We start from the raw sequence: 14,919 nt of genomic DNA on the forward strand, positions 1-14,919 counted from the left end.
ACCGCTTGTGGTTTAATTTAAAAAATCTAAGTGGCTCGCTAAGCACCCATTGATGTTGCTTGCCCTGTAGGTCTTGGGTTACTGGAAGCATCTTGTAAAGAAGCCAAGAGATGTCAAGGTTGATGAAGTGGGCATTGTGGCTGTTTTGGGGGAACAAAAAGGGAACCGGTGCACAGTGAAGAAAAAAGAAATCAGAAATGTACAGTCTATTCATATGTAGATTTATGACTTTGCGGGAACTTTACTTTACAAGAGGAGAGGTCTATAAGCTTTAAACAGTCTCTAAAGGGAATCATAGAATTCTCCCAATCACAAAGCCGTAGACCCTTAGAGGTGTAGGAAGGGTCAGATTTAACCTCCCCTTGATGCAGAGTTCTCTTCCTTTATGTGATTATGATAATAATAGTAGTCAAAGTGTATGGAGGCCCTTCTGTGTGTTAAAATGAATTCTACCTCTGACTTCAGGAACAAGACCCTTGCCTGTGTAGAGAATGCTCTGAGCTCTGTTTCACAGGCCTTCGCATGTGTTGTTCCTTCTGCTCAGAACACTGTCCCCTGCTGCCCAGCACTACACTCCTACACATACTGCACTGGCCCACCCACTTTATCCATTGGATCTAAGCCTTGACATCACCTCCTGTGGGAATGCATCATGTCTGCCTCCTGAATCTGACCTAGAGGCACCTCCTATGGACCCCTGTACTTTTTTCTCATTGTTAAGATTGTTACTTAACACTTAGTGAAATTGAAGATTGGAAGCCCCAAGCATCAGAGACCTTATCACTCTCTCTTGCTCACTGCAGTATCCCTGGGCCTAGCACAGTGCCTGGCACATACATGCTTAATTAATTTGAATGAATAAATGGAATGAATGAATGAATAAAAAAATCTCTTAGGGGCTTCCCTGGTGGTGCAGTGGTTAAGAATCCGCCTGCCAATGCAGGGGACACGGGTTCGAGCCCTGGTCTGGGAAGATCCCACATGCCACAGAGCAACTAAGCCTGTGCACCACAACTACTGAGCCTGTGTGCCACAACTACTGAAGACTGCGTGCCACAACTACCAAAGCCTGTGTGCCTAGGTCCCGTGCTCCGCAACAAGAGAAGCCACCGCAATGACAAGCCTGCGCACTGCAACGAAGAGTAGCTCCTGCTCGCCGCAACCAGAAAAAGCCCGCACACAGCAACGAAGACCCAATGCAGCCAAAAATTAAAAAAAAAAAAAAAAGAAAAAAAAAATCTCTTACATCTATCAGACACAAAATTCAATTCAGATTATGTTTCAAGTTCAAGTCTTTAGTCTTTTCAGCACTGTTTTTACTGGTTTGATTCACCTTTAATAGCCTACATACATCTCAGTCATTTTCCTCAGATGTCTTTTTAAAAATAGAGATCCTGGCTCTCTCTTTTTTTTTTTTTTTTTAACATCTTTATTGGAGTATAATTGCTTTACAATGGTGTGTTAGTTTCTGCTTTACAACAAAGTGAATCAGTTATACATATACATATGTTCCCATATCTCTTCCCTCTTGCATCTCCCTCCCTCCCACCCTCCCGTCTCTCTTTTAGCTAAGTTTCAATATGCTTTTCACTGAGTACGAAGAGAAATTTGTTGACACATATCCATAAATGGATAAGATCCCCATTTCTCAAAGTATGTTCAGTTACATGATCATAACCGTTAAGTGAAAAAAACTTGTGTGGTCAGATAAGCTTGGGACATCCTGATAGCACCAAATTAAATATGTTCACCACTCCAGGACTTCTCAGAGCCTTAGATGGGTTGATGTGCATAGAGACTACGTGAAGGAGACCTCATGGGATTTTGTTTGGAGCATTTCCGAAAGTCATTGGCCATAAACCCTTTGTTGACAAAACAATTTATACACACTTTGGAACAGTTGATGTTTGTAGTTGATTTTGAACTACAGAGAAATTGAACCTTCTGTGAGCAATTGGCTGTTTTGAAGGTGTTTATTTTCTCTCCCTCTCTACCCTCCTTTCAATGTTCCCTACCCTTCCTTCTGATTCAACAGTAGTCACTAGCCTAGGGTTGGGGTACATCTAGAGATTGCCCTGAGTTTGCCTGGGACTGTCCTGGTTTTAGCACTGAAAGTCCCATGTCTTGGGAAACTTCAGTCCCGGGCAAGCTGGGACAATTGATTACCCTACCTATGGCTGTGAGACCTCTTAAACTGTTTGTCCTTGAAAAATATTTTATGAACTTTTAAGCACAAGTCTGGTTTATAGAACTTGCTGCTGAAAAGGAACCTGTTAGATGCACACTTGGTTTAAGGGACCCTCTGTCAGTTGTAGCCTTGTAGGGGTAACATTTAACATTAGTAATTGCTGCAGGGGAACAAACAAACAAAGTGCCCCTGGCTAATTGCAACCAAATAGATGACAGAATCTAATGCTTTGTTGACTTCAGTTTCCTATCTGCCCTCAAATTCTTAGCCAGCTCATAAGATTTTCCCAAATGGTTAAAAGTGTCAAAGTGACTAGAGTCTGTTAGGCAGTTAGGTCAGTTGTTGTGTTGATCTTGGTCTCTTGTCTTTGCTTTGATTCTTCCAGCCCCTGTAGCTTCTTGGTAAAGTTAGTCAAACTGACCTCAAGATACACCAGAGGGAGATGGTTCAGGGCCTGGTCAATTGCCACATTCCTCTGTGGCCAAATCATCTCTGTGTCACTTGGAGCATAATCCTCCATGACATGGTGGGGGAGGAAGGAAACCCAACTAAGTGGAAACACCTTCACTCCCAGCCAGGATAGCTCTGTAACCATCATTATGGTAATTGGAACTGAAGACAAGAAGCACCCAGAGTGCCGGGAGGAGGACGTTGGAGGTATTCTCTAGCTGATACATTTTCTATAATGAAATGTGACTCTCGGGCCTGCTAGACTGAACCGTGCAGGCTGTTCTAGGGCAAGGCATGCATTCTGTGAACTCTTCCTTTTCTTCTTTATTTGGAAAGGAAGGTTTTAGAATCTCCGCGCTCGCAAATTTCCCATGTTTATATACATGGCAGAGGAAACCATTAGAAGCATTTGCAATTCCATTCCTCTTTAGCTTGTAAAGAAGAAGGATCCTGTGTTAGTTCACCCAGGTCCTGGACATTTGTGGGGTTTGGGGGTGGGAGTGGGGAGAAGAGGTGATAAGAAATGGGTTGGAAAAGGCAAGAGGAGAAGGAACCACATGGCTCTAGATGAGAAGTGAAGAGGGAGACACATGAGGGCCAAGGAGGGAGCCGGGGACAGGGCACGAGGGGAGCGAAGGGAGTGGTCAGTGTCTTAAGGAATAGACATTCTCGGAAAAGAAAGATGTTTCAAAAAAATTTTAAGGAAAGTCTTGCTGAATGAATGTATTGTAACCCCCTCCTCACCCTCCCTGGAAACATTCACTGCAGATCTGCATGACTTCTCAAGGCATTAGGAGTTGCATTTGTGGTTTTCCTTTTTTTTGACTGGAGTTTTTGTCAGCAGAGAGCCTCGGAAAGGGCTAGTGACACTTGGATGACACATCCTTCCTACCTACCAAGCGGTTCAGTCCTCTCATGAGTTGACGTTGTTAATTGTAGGTTGTGTCCTTTGGTTCTCATGCTCGTCTAAGGAGACAGAGGCCCTGGGTGTTACCCACCCTATGGGACTTCCCCACCCTCCCAGGCAAGGGGTGGTGCTGTGCCATCTCTCACCAGACCATGGGTGCTACAGAGATGTTCATGGAGAGAAACCAAGAGGATGGTTTTGGTTGGGACAGTTTTGGTGGGAACATCATGAGTGAAACCAGAACAGAATGGGGAGACTAAGGAAGCAGGACCCTCAGAGAGGTGGGACCCTGGGAGGTGTCTTGCTCTGAGGCATCTCTTCTGGATCTGGTTGGGGCAGTGCTGAGCTCAGAATTTCCACCGTTCCTTGTGAAAATATTTGCTACAGCTCCTCCAGTAAGCTGAGAAAGAGGGTCACAGAGACAGACTCAGGGAGGAAACTCACCCTAGAAATGTGAAAATCTCTGGACCACAACACCTGCCATTGCCTGTAGTTAACTTAAAAATGCTTAACAAGACCTACCATGTGTGAGGCATTGTTTTAGGTGCCAGATCTGAGATTTGAATTTTAAATATCAACCAAATTTCAGGGCCATGCTGGTCTTGTCTCTTTCTCCAGTGCCTGGTCTTTACTCTTGCCTAAGCCATTTGGTAAGAAATTTCTAAACTCTGGGGCTTTGGAAGGGACTTTGAACATTGTAGCCCTAACTATTTAATTTTCAGATGAGAAAAATAAGGTTTAGTGTATTAGTCAGGACTCTTCTGGCTACAAGTGATAGACACTCAATCAAAAATTGATTGGTTCATTTGACTGAGGGAAACTGATGGGTAGGCTTCAGGTACCACTGTATCCAGGTATACTCTCTGACCTTTGTCACTCTTGGAGTTTTGGTCTTGTCTTCTCCTACTGAACATGGACTTTTTTGGAGGGAGGGGATAACCACAAACAGCCATACTTTTCCAGAGGAAAGAGAGAAGTTTATGCTTCCAGAATCCAGACGTGAAATCCCAGCGTAGGACTCTTATTGACCTGGTTCCAGTCACATAGCTATACCTTGGCCAGTCACATAGCTATACCTTGGCCAATCACTGTGGTCAAGAGTATTGGACAGGCCTTGTTTACGTGCTCCCCTAAGGGAGCTGGGTGGACAGTGTTTCGTGATTGGCAGTTCCACTAGAGCCACTGGAAGTGGGGAAGGGACATTTGCTCCAAGGAACAGTTTGTTGTTGTTTTTCTTTCTTTTTTATTTTTAAATGTTAATAAGCATTTATTCAATCATAAAGACACAAAATTGAATAAGACACAGTCTTGATCTTGTGAACCTTAACGTCTAGTAGATGTATATGTATACAAATTATTTTGTCATTGCAAAATGTCAGAGTAGGAGGCATATGACAGAGCTGCTTAACAGAGGTTAAAAACAAAAGGTCCCTACACATGATAGTAGACACCTGTATTTTCAAATGACCCCTGCCTAGTTATATGGCATGGGTAACACAAGTGCCATCCATGCCTGCAGCCTCTGGCACCCTTGTCAGGTGAGTAAGGAATCCCTCTTAGTGGGGTGTCCAGATGTTTGGGGGGGTCAGTGGGTGCTTGAAATTTAGTGCAGGGTTTGGGAAGCACATCACATTTTTTAGGGCAAAGGTCCTCATTTTTTTTTTTTTTTTTTTTTGCGGTACGCAGGCCTCTCACTGTTGTGGCCTTTCCCGTTGCGGAGCACAGGCTCCGGACACACAGGCTCAGCGGCCATGGCTCACGGGCCCAGCCGCTCCGCGGCATGTGGGATCTTCCCAGACCGGGGCACGAACCCACGTCCCCTGCATCGGCAGGCGGACTCTCAACCACTGCGCCACCAGGGAAGCCCAAGGTCCTCATTTTTTAGCCACTTTCAGAGTTCTATTATCCATGTACCTATGGATACAGTTCTGATGGTAGAAAGTAGTTACGTATATGAGACATCTGTAAAAAGATTGATTTGAAAGCCTTTCAAAGCCTGTTGAGGCTCATTCATCCTGCTGGGGCCGAAAATGGCTCTTATTGGCCCTTGAAAGGGACACTTCTCACATAGGCTGGCCCGCTATCAGCCCACCACATCTAGCCTGCCCCAGCTCCTTCCTGCATGGACATTTGGCCCTTCTCTCCCACACCCCAAGCATCTATAGTTCCCTGCCCAGCCTTCTCTCTATGCACTTTTTTGGTACATATTCCTATCATTCCTGGCACAGTTAATGCTATTTTAAATACTAACCTCCTGCTTCAAGGAAGAGTTTGGTACTGTCACCAAAGGAAGTCCAGTTCCTAGACAGACAGGAAATATTGCTGACCGCTGTGAGGGTCAAGCCAAGAGATCAGGAGCAGAACCACGTCTTCAGACAATAGATCCTGTGCCTGCTCCAGGCTGTCCAACCCATCGCAGGCCCCGTGTTTGGAAGGAAGTTGCATTCAGAAGTGCAGCCGAATGTTTCTTGATGATCAGGCTGAAATGCTTTGAAATTCACAACTCATTAGAGTGACAGAGTCTCTAATACTCAACACACACCTGGCTGGGTCATTGTTTACTGTGGCCTCACCTCTCTTTTGCAAAAGAAGGTGGCATGGCTTTCTCTTCTCTCACAGCATCCGTTTGTACATTTACCTACATTATTTAACATCAACTCCAAGCAAGGCTGTGGCAGTCCTGCGTGGTAGATAGTATCTGTTCCATTTCGAAGATGAGGAAACTGAGCCCACATCTGCTCACTTGCCTAAAATCACAGCCATACTAAGTGGCACAGCCAGCAGCCAGCATTTGAACTTGGGACAGTCTGTCCTCAGGCCGTTGAAGCCTACTGCCTCTTTAAAACAAGGCTGATGACACATACTTTGTCTTCAAAGGAGGTAAGACATGACCAACTTTTAAAAAGTGCTAGAAACAAGGGACAATTCTCTGGTAAACTTTTTATCACCCCAAATCCCTTTTAATTCCCTTATACTCCCTTGGACTGTATTTTTTATTTTCATTTTTTATTGAAGTATAGTTGATTTACAATACTGTGTTAGTTTCAGGTATACAGCAAAATGATTCAGTTATATATATATATTTTTCAGATTATTTTCCATTATAGGTTATTACAAGGTACTGAATATAATTCCCTGTGCTATACATTATATTCTTGTTGCTTATCTATTTTATGTATAGTAATGAGTATCTGTTAATCCCATATTCCTCATTTATCCCTCCCCGCCTCTTTCCCCTTTGGTACCCATATTTTGTTTTCTGTGTCTGAGTCTATTTCTGGTTTGAATATAGATTCATTTGTATTATTTTTTAGGTTCCACATATAAGTGATATCGTATAATATATATCTTTCTCTGTCTGATTTACTTCACTAAGTACAATATTCTCTAGGTCCATCCATATTGCTGCAAATCCAATACTTCATTCTTTTTAATGGCTGAGTAATATTCCCCTGTGTGTGTGTGTGTGTGTGTGAATATATATATATATTTTTTTTCTTTTCTAATTAGAGTTTTCATCTTTTATGGATGTATACCCAGGAGTGGAGTTGCTGGATCATATGGTAGCTCTATTTTTTGTTTTTTAAGGAACCTCTATACTGTTTTTCATAGTGGCTACACCAATTTACATTCCCATTAACAGTGTAGGAAGAAGGTTCCCTTTTCTCCATACCCTCTCCAGCATTATTTGTGGACTTTCTGATGATAGCCATTCTGACCAGTGTGAGGTGATACCTCATTGTGGTTTTGATTTTATTTCTGTAATGTTTAGCATCTTTTCACATGCCTGTTGGCCATCTGTATGTCTTCTTTGGAGAAATGTCTATTTACATCTTATGCCGTTTTTTTTTTTTTTTTTTTTTTTTTTTTTTTTTTGGCCACTCGGTGTATGGGATCTTAGTTCCCTGACCAGGGATCAGACCCACGCCCCCTGCATTGGAAGTGCGGAGTCTTAACCACTGGAGCGCCAGGGAAGTCCCTTCTGCCCTTTTTTTGATTGGGTTGTTTGTTTTTTTGATATTGAGTTTTATGAGCTGCTTGTATATTTTTGAAATTAAGCTCTTGCTGGTCGCATCATTTGCAAATTTTTTCTCCCATTCTATAGGTAGTCGTTTTGTTGATGGTTTCCTTTGCTGTGCAAAAGTTTATAAGTTTGCTATGTCCCATTTGTTTACTTTTGCTTTCATTTCTATTGCCTTGGGAAACTGATCTAAGAAAATATTGCTACGATTTATATTAGAGAATGTTTTGCCTATGTTCTCTTCTAGGAGTTTTATGGTATCATGTCTTATATTTAGGTCTTCAACCCATTTTGAGTTTATATTAGGTGCCTTTTTGATTTGAGGTACCCCTTCAAAAGGAAAAACTGTCTCTCGTTTCTGCTTAGTCTTCTTGTCTCATTTCCCTTCAGGAAGTGGAGAAGCCAGCCTGTGAGAGATGCTGACACCTGTGAGGAAAAGCCCATGTCATTCTCAGTCTGCTGACAGCAAAAATATGCCAGGCACATTGAAGCTCATTTTTAGATTCAAAAGCAGTTTCTTTTTTTGGTCATAAGTGAGGTCTGTGGGGACATACAGTGGCTTGTATACCAGCTGTGCAAATTTTGCGCTTTTGAGGCAGAATTTATAGATGCCTTTGTTTATTTTACGCAGTTGTCAACTCAATTATTCTCTTTTTGTTCTAGATTTATACAAGGTAAAAGATCCTTTTGACTGTGATCTTTTAGGTTAATTAGGAGATCTTGTTGCAAGTGATAGAAATTCAACTCAAATTAGCTTAAACAAGGAGAGTTTTTAAAATTATAGAGATCTCAAGAATATCTCGTGGAATGCAGCAGGATCTCAGAAGCCCCTGGAACCAGGCACCAGAAGCCCATGAGGGCTCCCAATTCCTCTGTTGTTTGCTGCATTTTCTCTGCAGACTGACTTCCTCCATCCATTTCTCCATACTGTGGAAATGCAGCCATCTGCAGAGTGACAGCCTTTTCTCTCTCAGATCCAAAAGCACTGGGGGGTGGGGTTTGATTGGTTCAGCCGGGGTAGGGTGGATACTCCTAGACCAATCAGCAGTGACCACAGTGTGGTGTTCTGCTGTACCACTACGTTGGCTCCTATGGTAACCATAGTAACATGGGAGGGAAGGGGCAGTTTCCAGAAGAAGGGGAGAGACACTAGGCAGATACAAAAAATTCTTGTCTACAAAAGTCTTTCCCATCTCTTATCCCAGAGTAAAGGGTAATCATCCTGATTCCCAGGGTCTGACTTTCAGATAAACAAAACTTCTAACTCCTCTTCTTCTTCGTTTGGTTAGAAGTAGTCCTTTTGGTTATTGATTTTTTTTTTTTCAATCCTCACAATCTGATCTGGGAGCAAGAATAAACTCATAAGACATAAAACATAATAGTCCTCTTATTAATTGAAATAATAGCAGATCCTGGAAAATTGCATTTTGAAATGGCTGAGGTCATTTCTGTGCCATTGGGAAGTATTGGAGCTTAGTTAGGGGTTTTATTTTTATTTTATTTTTTAAAAAATGTATTGAAGTATAGTTGATTTACAATGTTGTGTTAATTTCTGCTGTACAGCAAAGTGATTCAGTTATATATATTTTTTTCATATTCTTTTCCATCATGGTTTAGCACAGGATATTGATTATAGTTCCATGTGCTATACAGTAGGACCTTGTTGTTTATCCATTGTTTATCCATTCTATATATAATAGTTTGCATCTGCTAATCCCCCCACCACCCCTTGGCAGCCACAAATCTGTTATCTATGTCTGTGAATCTCTTTCTGTTTCGTAGATATGTTCATTTGTGTTGTATTTTAGATTTCACATATAAGTGATATCACATGGTATTTGTTATCTTTCTGACTTACTTTGCTAAGTATGATAATCTCTAGGGCCATCCATGTTGCTGCAAATGACATTGTTTTGTTCTTTTTTATGGCTGAGTAATATTACATTGTATATACCATATCTTCTTTATCCATTCATCTGTCGAAGGACATTTAGGTTGCTTCCATGTCTTGGCTATTGTAAATAGTGCTGCTATGAACATAGACGTGCATGTATCTTTTCAAATTATAGTTTTGTCTGGGTATATGCCCAGGAATGGGATTGCTGGATCATATGGCAACTCTACTTTTAGTTTTTTGAGGAACCTCCATACTGTTTTTTTAGTGGCTGCACCAATTTACATTCCCACCAACAATGCACGAGGGTTCCCCTTTCTCCACATCCTTGCCATCACTTGTTCTTTATTTTTTTTTAAATATAAATTTTATTTAGCTTTTGATAGCAGCTGCACTAATTTACATTCCCGCCAACAGTGTAGGAGGGTTCCCTTTTCTCCATCCCCTCTCCAGCATTTATTATTTGTAGACTTTTTAGTGATGGCCATTCTGATCGGTGTGAGGTGGTACCTCATTGTAGTTTTGATTTGCATTTCTCTAATAATTAGCAATGATGAGCATCTTTTCACGTGCCTATTGGCCATCTGTATGTCTTCTTTGGAGAAATGTCTATTTAGGTCTTAAATAGAAGGTGGCCCAAGACTCAGTCTCAGTATTGCTTTGTGTTTTGTTGCATTTATGACTTTTCATGGAGGTATTTATTTTTCATTCTAGTCAAATTTAGCCTTTATTACACAAACAATATTGTGGCAGTGATCTCATCACCTCCAAAAGGCCCTCATGCTATTTGAAAGCATGGGAGGGGAAGGTGATATTGAGAACTGAGGGGATGCAGCAATTTGGAAAATTTTTTCTGAATCCGAACCTTTCCCTTCAGTTTTCCTTTTCCCCTCTGTGTTAGATTTTATATTCTGTTTCCTGCCCACGTCAGAAGCTGGGGATGGGAATTGAAGCCTCTTACATGGGGGTTGGTAATGGTCCTGTCACCGACTTTTCTTCTTTCCTATCAACTTCTTCCTCTTCACAGTAATGTAGCCCGTTTAATGGATTGGATGATGTTTAGCTCATTGTGAGGCTAAATAGTGCCTCACCCTTTTCTTTAAATACTCAGATCACACTGTCCACTTAAACCAGTTGAAACATAGTGAGAAACAAGGGGGAGAAATGGGGTAAGTTAACATACTACAGAGAGGACGGAAGGACCTCACCTGTATCCTGGGGTTCACAATGCCAATACATCCCCTTTCTCTCTACTGCATTGGCCTTCCCCACGGATGTGGCTGCAAGGACCAGAGTTGAAGTGCAGGCAAGAGGTCTACAGACTGAAGGTGCCCTGGGCCAACGACACACACTTGCTTTATCATAAAAACTCAGGGACAAACATACCTGGTCAACAGTAGCAGCTTGGCAATTAGCCAGATGAACAGCTGGCTGATTTCTATTTTATTTGTGTTTCTTGGGCAGAGGGCACATGGGGCCAGAATAGGGTGTCTCCAGTGGGTAGCCAAGTTAAGGCCTCATGTATATTAAGTGCTCATATATATTTAGTGCCTCTGTATAGTCAGTACCTCCTAAGTCTCATGCATATCTAATGCATAACAAACATTCAGTAACCAGGTGGCTCATGAATAGTAGGTATCTTTTGCTCCTTTCACCCTGTCCTATCTATGTTTACCACACACATATTCTCCTTACCACTTATTTATGCTTAACATAACTTAAGATATTTCTATTATTGATTAGAAATAATAGAAATATATTTCTATTATTATTTGTAAGTTGTCACAAACGTATTCACCTTTAGTAATTGAAATAAATATTCTCTAAAAGCAAAAGCTCGTTACAACTTGATTGCACAGAGCTCATTTTTAAATGGGCTATCTTATTTAGGCCTGATGATGAAAATTCTTCTCTTACTTGATTTTTGGGCTTCCTACATTTGTCATGCCCCACCCAGGCTCTCTCCTCCTGCCATCTGACTCTGGAAATCTCAATGAACACAGCTCCTGGACTAGCTTTTTTGTTAGCCTGACTCTTACTGTGGACTTGTACATGGTACTGGTAATAAAACCAACTGGATTAGATGCTGCAGCAGCAGTGTGGACCACCACTGCCCTGACCTCCTGGTTAACACACGTTCAGGGAGGAGGAAACATACCATACAGCAGAACGCTGCTAATGCATAATGTGTTTTTATATCCTCAGGGCTGATTTGACCTTACATCCATTTGGAAAAAAGAGGGAATGAGACCTATTACTTTTTTATGGACAGATGAGGACTTGTTTAAAAGTTCTGATTTGAGGAAGGTGCAAGGAAGTTGTATCAGATGTGCATTTAATTTATGCAGGTTCATCTAAACTTGCTTATAGAAAAAAGGGTGGGACGGGAACTTACTACGCATTGTTAGATGGGATTGTGAACCTGCTTTTTCCTCTGTCGATCCCAGTGGGCTGATGGTGATTCTAGAACTTGATGGGGGCTTTTTGTGCTGCATTGCCCCTAAAAACAAGCAACAGCTTCGTCTGGGGCTAAACTGAAGATGTATGTACAATATTTGTTATAGCAGTAAAGTAGGAACTATTGAGTGTGGTTTATTGAGAGAAGGGCTGTCAGGCGTCACCAGGTATCTTCCTAAGGGGTTTCCAAGATTATTATTTTTACTATGTGTGCTATTTTTTCAACTTTTTATTATGAAAACTTTTAAATATATGGAAAGTTGAAAGATAAGTGCAATGAACACCCACCATCTAGAATCAACAATTAATTGCTAACATTTTGCTTTACCTGTTTATCTATCTCTAGCTGTTCATACAATTTGGCTTTATTTTACTAAATCATTTCAAAGTAAGTCAATCACGACACTTCACGTCTAAATACTTCAATACTTATGTCTTAAGAATAAGGACATTTTCCTACATTATCAACCTAATAAAGTTACTATTAATTTCCCAACATGCAGTCTATATTCCTATCTCCCCAATTATCTTTTTTTTTAAGATTTTTTTTTGATGTGGACCATTTTTAAAGTCTTTATTGAATTTGTTACAATATTGCTTCTGTTTTATGTTTTGGTTTTTTGGCCGCAAGGCATGTGGGATCTTAGCTCCCCGACCAGGGATCGAACCCACACTCCCTGCGTTGGAAGGCGAACTCTTAACCACTGGCCCATCAGGGAAGTCCCCCTAATTATCTTTTATAGTTGGTTTCCCCCCAAACCATTCAAGGGCCATGCATTGCATCTGGTTGGATTTTTTGTTTGGGTTGTTTTTATCCAATTGAGGATGACGATTTCATTTTGTTACTGTGTTTTTTAGTCCTTTTAAATCCTTGAATAATCCCCTCATCTCTCCTTTCTTTCTTTTTTTTTTAGTATTTATTTATTTGGTTGCACCAGGTCTTAGCTGTGGCAGGTGGGCTCCTTACTTGTGGCTCTCCAGCCAGGGATCGAACCCGGGCCCCCTGCATTGGGAGCTTGGAGTCTTAACCACTGCGCCACCAGGGAAGCCCCTCTTTTTCTTTTTTCTTTTTTTTTCTTTTTTTTTTTTTAATGACACTGACTTTTTGAAAAGACCAGACCAACTGCTTGTGGAATGGGTCTCACATTTTAGTTTATCTGATTGCTTACCTATGATGTCATTTAACTTGCCCCTTTGTCCTTTATATTTCTTATAAACTGGTAATTTAGGTCTAAAGACTTGGTTTGTTTCAAGTTAAGCACTTTGGGGCTGGAAAACATCCTAAGGGAATCCAGGTACTTGCATCTCATTAAGAGGCACATGTGTTGGTTTTTTGTTATTAATGGTGCTAACTTACTACACAGGGTAGATGCTGATGACAGTCCATTCCAGTGAGGAATGACTCCACTGTAAATTCCTTGGTGGTTATTTTAAACAGAGCTCTTGGCAAAAAGCAGGCACTTGCTCCCATTACCTCAAGAAAAGTGCTGTTTAGTAAGAGAATTACAGTTGCAGAAACCCAGGATTTCTCTCTGTGGGTCAGTTTCATTCTTTCTCTCTCTGCTTTTACCTTCCGGATATTCAGGTCCTGCTCCCAGTGTCTTCTCCTTGTATGTGCCATTGTTGGGCTTGTCACGATGCCAGCTCTGATCCAACCTGACATGTCTTTCAGCAGCTCTTTCTCCCAAAGCTCGTGGGATAGTCTCAGTTTGTTGCCCTATCCCCAAATCCCTAAGAAAACCCCGATTGCTTCAGATCCTCTTTCTTTTGTTGGGCTTCACAGGTGGTGGGCAGGCTTCTGGCTGGCTCCTAGAGGGGCTTCCCGCCCCCCTTGGTCCAGTCATCTTTGGCCAGAGAGTCAGGGTCAAAGGGACCCACCAGCTTGGACAAGTAAGTAAACCTACGGAAACTCAGATTTCCCCATCTGAAAAATGTATCTGACTCATGGGGGTCTTATGAGAATTAAATTAAATAATTCATGTTAAGTATTTAGCACTGGGTCTCTGACATAGTAGGTGCTCAATAAATGCTTTCCCCCCTTGCTATAGCTACTGTTATATTATACCCACTCAGCAGGAGCTGTGGGCAACATTGGGGAAAGTGGGACAAATTTCCTGAAAAGAGAATGTGGGAAAGATACCCCAAACCATTTCCAGTATAGTAGAAAAGGTTTCCATTTATCTAATGCTTTTCCGTGTTCTAGGGTGATCAGTTTAGGCCTTGGGTTATAAGAGACTGAGTCTAGACCATTTGCTCTTGCGTATATGTGCCATTGAGTAAAAAAAATTACCTGCTGTATATGGGAATATGCACCAATTTGGAGGAAGAAAGAAAATTTCTTGTGTAAAAAGCTACTGAATGAATTTTATTTTTTTATTTTTTTAATAAATTTCTTTATTTTATTTATTTATTTTTGGCAGCGCTGGGTCTTCGTTGCTGCGCGCGCACTTTTGGGTTGTTTTTATCCAATTGAGGATGACGATTTCATTTTGTTACTGTGTTTTTTAGTCCTTTTAAATCCTTGAATAATCCCCTCATCTCTCCTTTCTTTCTTTTTTTTTTAGTATTTATTTATTTGGTTGCACCAGGTCTTAGCTGTGGCAGGTGGGCTCCTTACTTGTGGCTCTCCCGCCAGGGATCGAACCCGGGCCCCCTGCATTGGGAGCTTGGAGTCTTAACCACTGCGCCACCAGGGAAGCCCCTCTTTTTCTTTTTTCTTTTTTTTTCTTTTTTTTTTTTTTAATGACACTGACTTTTTGAAAAGACCAGACCAACTGCTTGTGGAATGGGTCTCACATTTTAGTTTATCTGATTGCTTACCTATGATGTCATTTAACTTGCCCCTTTGTCCTTTATATTTCTTATAAACTGGTAATTTAGGTCTAAAGACTTGGTTTGTTTCAAGTTAAGCACTTTGGGGCTGGAAAACATCCTAAGGGAATCCAGGTACTTGCATCTCATTAAGAGGCACATGTGTTGGTTTTTTGTTATTAATGGTGCTA

The 14,919-nt window shown here is 41.3% G+C and overlaps 1 protein-coding gene across 1 annotated transcript in view; it reads left to right on the top strand.

Moving 5' to 3' along the window:
• ARHGEF3 (Rho guanine nucleotide exchange factor 3) overlaps positions 1–14,919 on the top strand; it is a 314,234-nt gene that overhangs the window by 109,112 nt on the left and 190,203 nt on the right. The window lies entirely within an intron of this gene.

Source organism: Physeter macrocephalus, chromosome 18 (assembly GCF_002837175.3).
Source record: "Physeter macrocephalus isolate SW-GA chromosome 18, ASM283717v5, whole genome shotgun sequence".
Taxonomy (NCBI): domain Eukaryota; kingdom Metazoa; phylum Chordata; class Mammalia; order Artiodactyla; family Physeteridae; genus Physeter; species Physeter macrocephalus.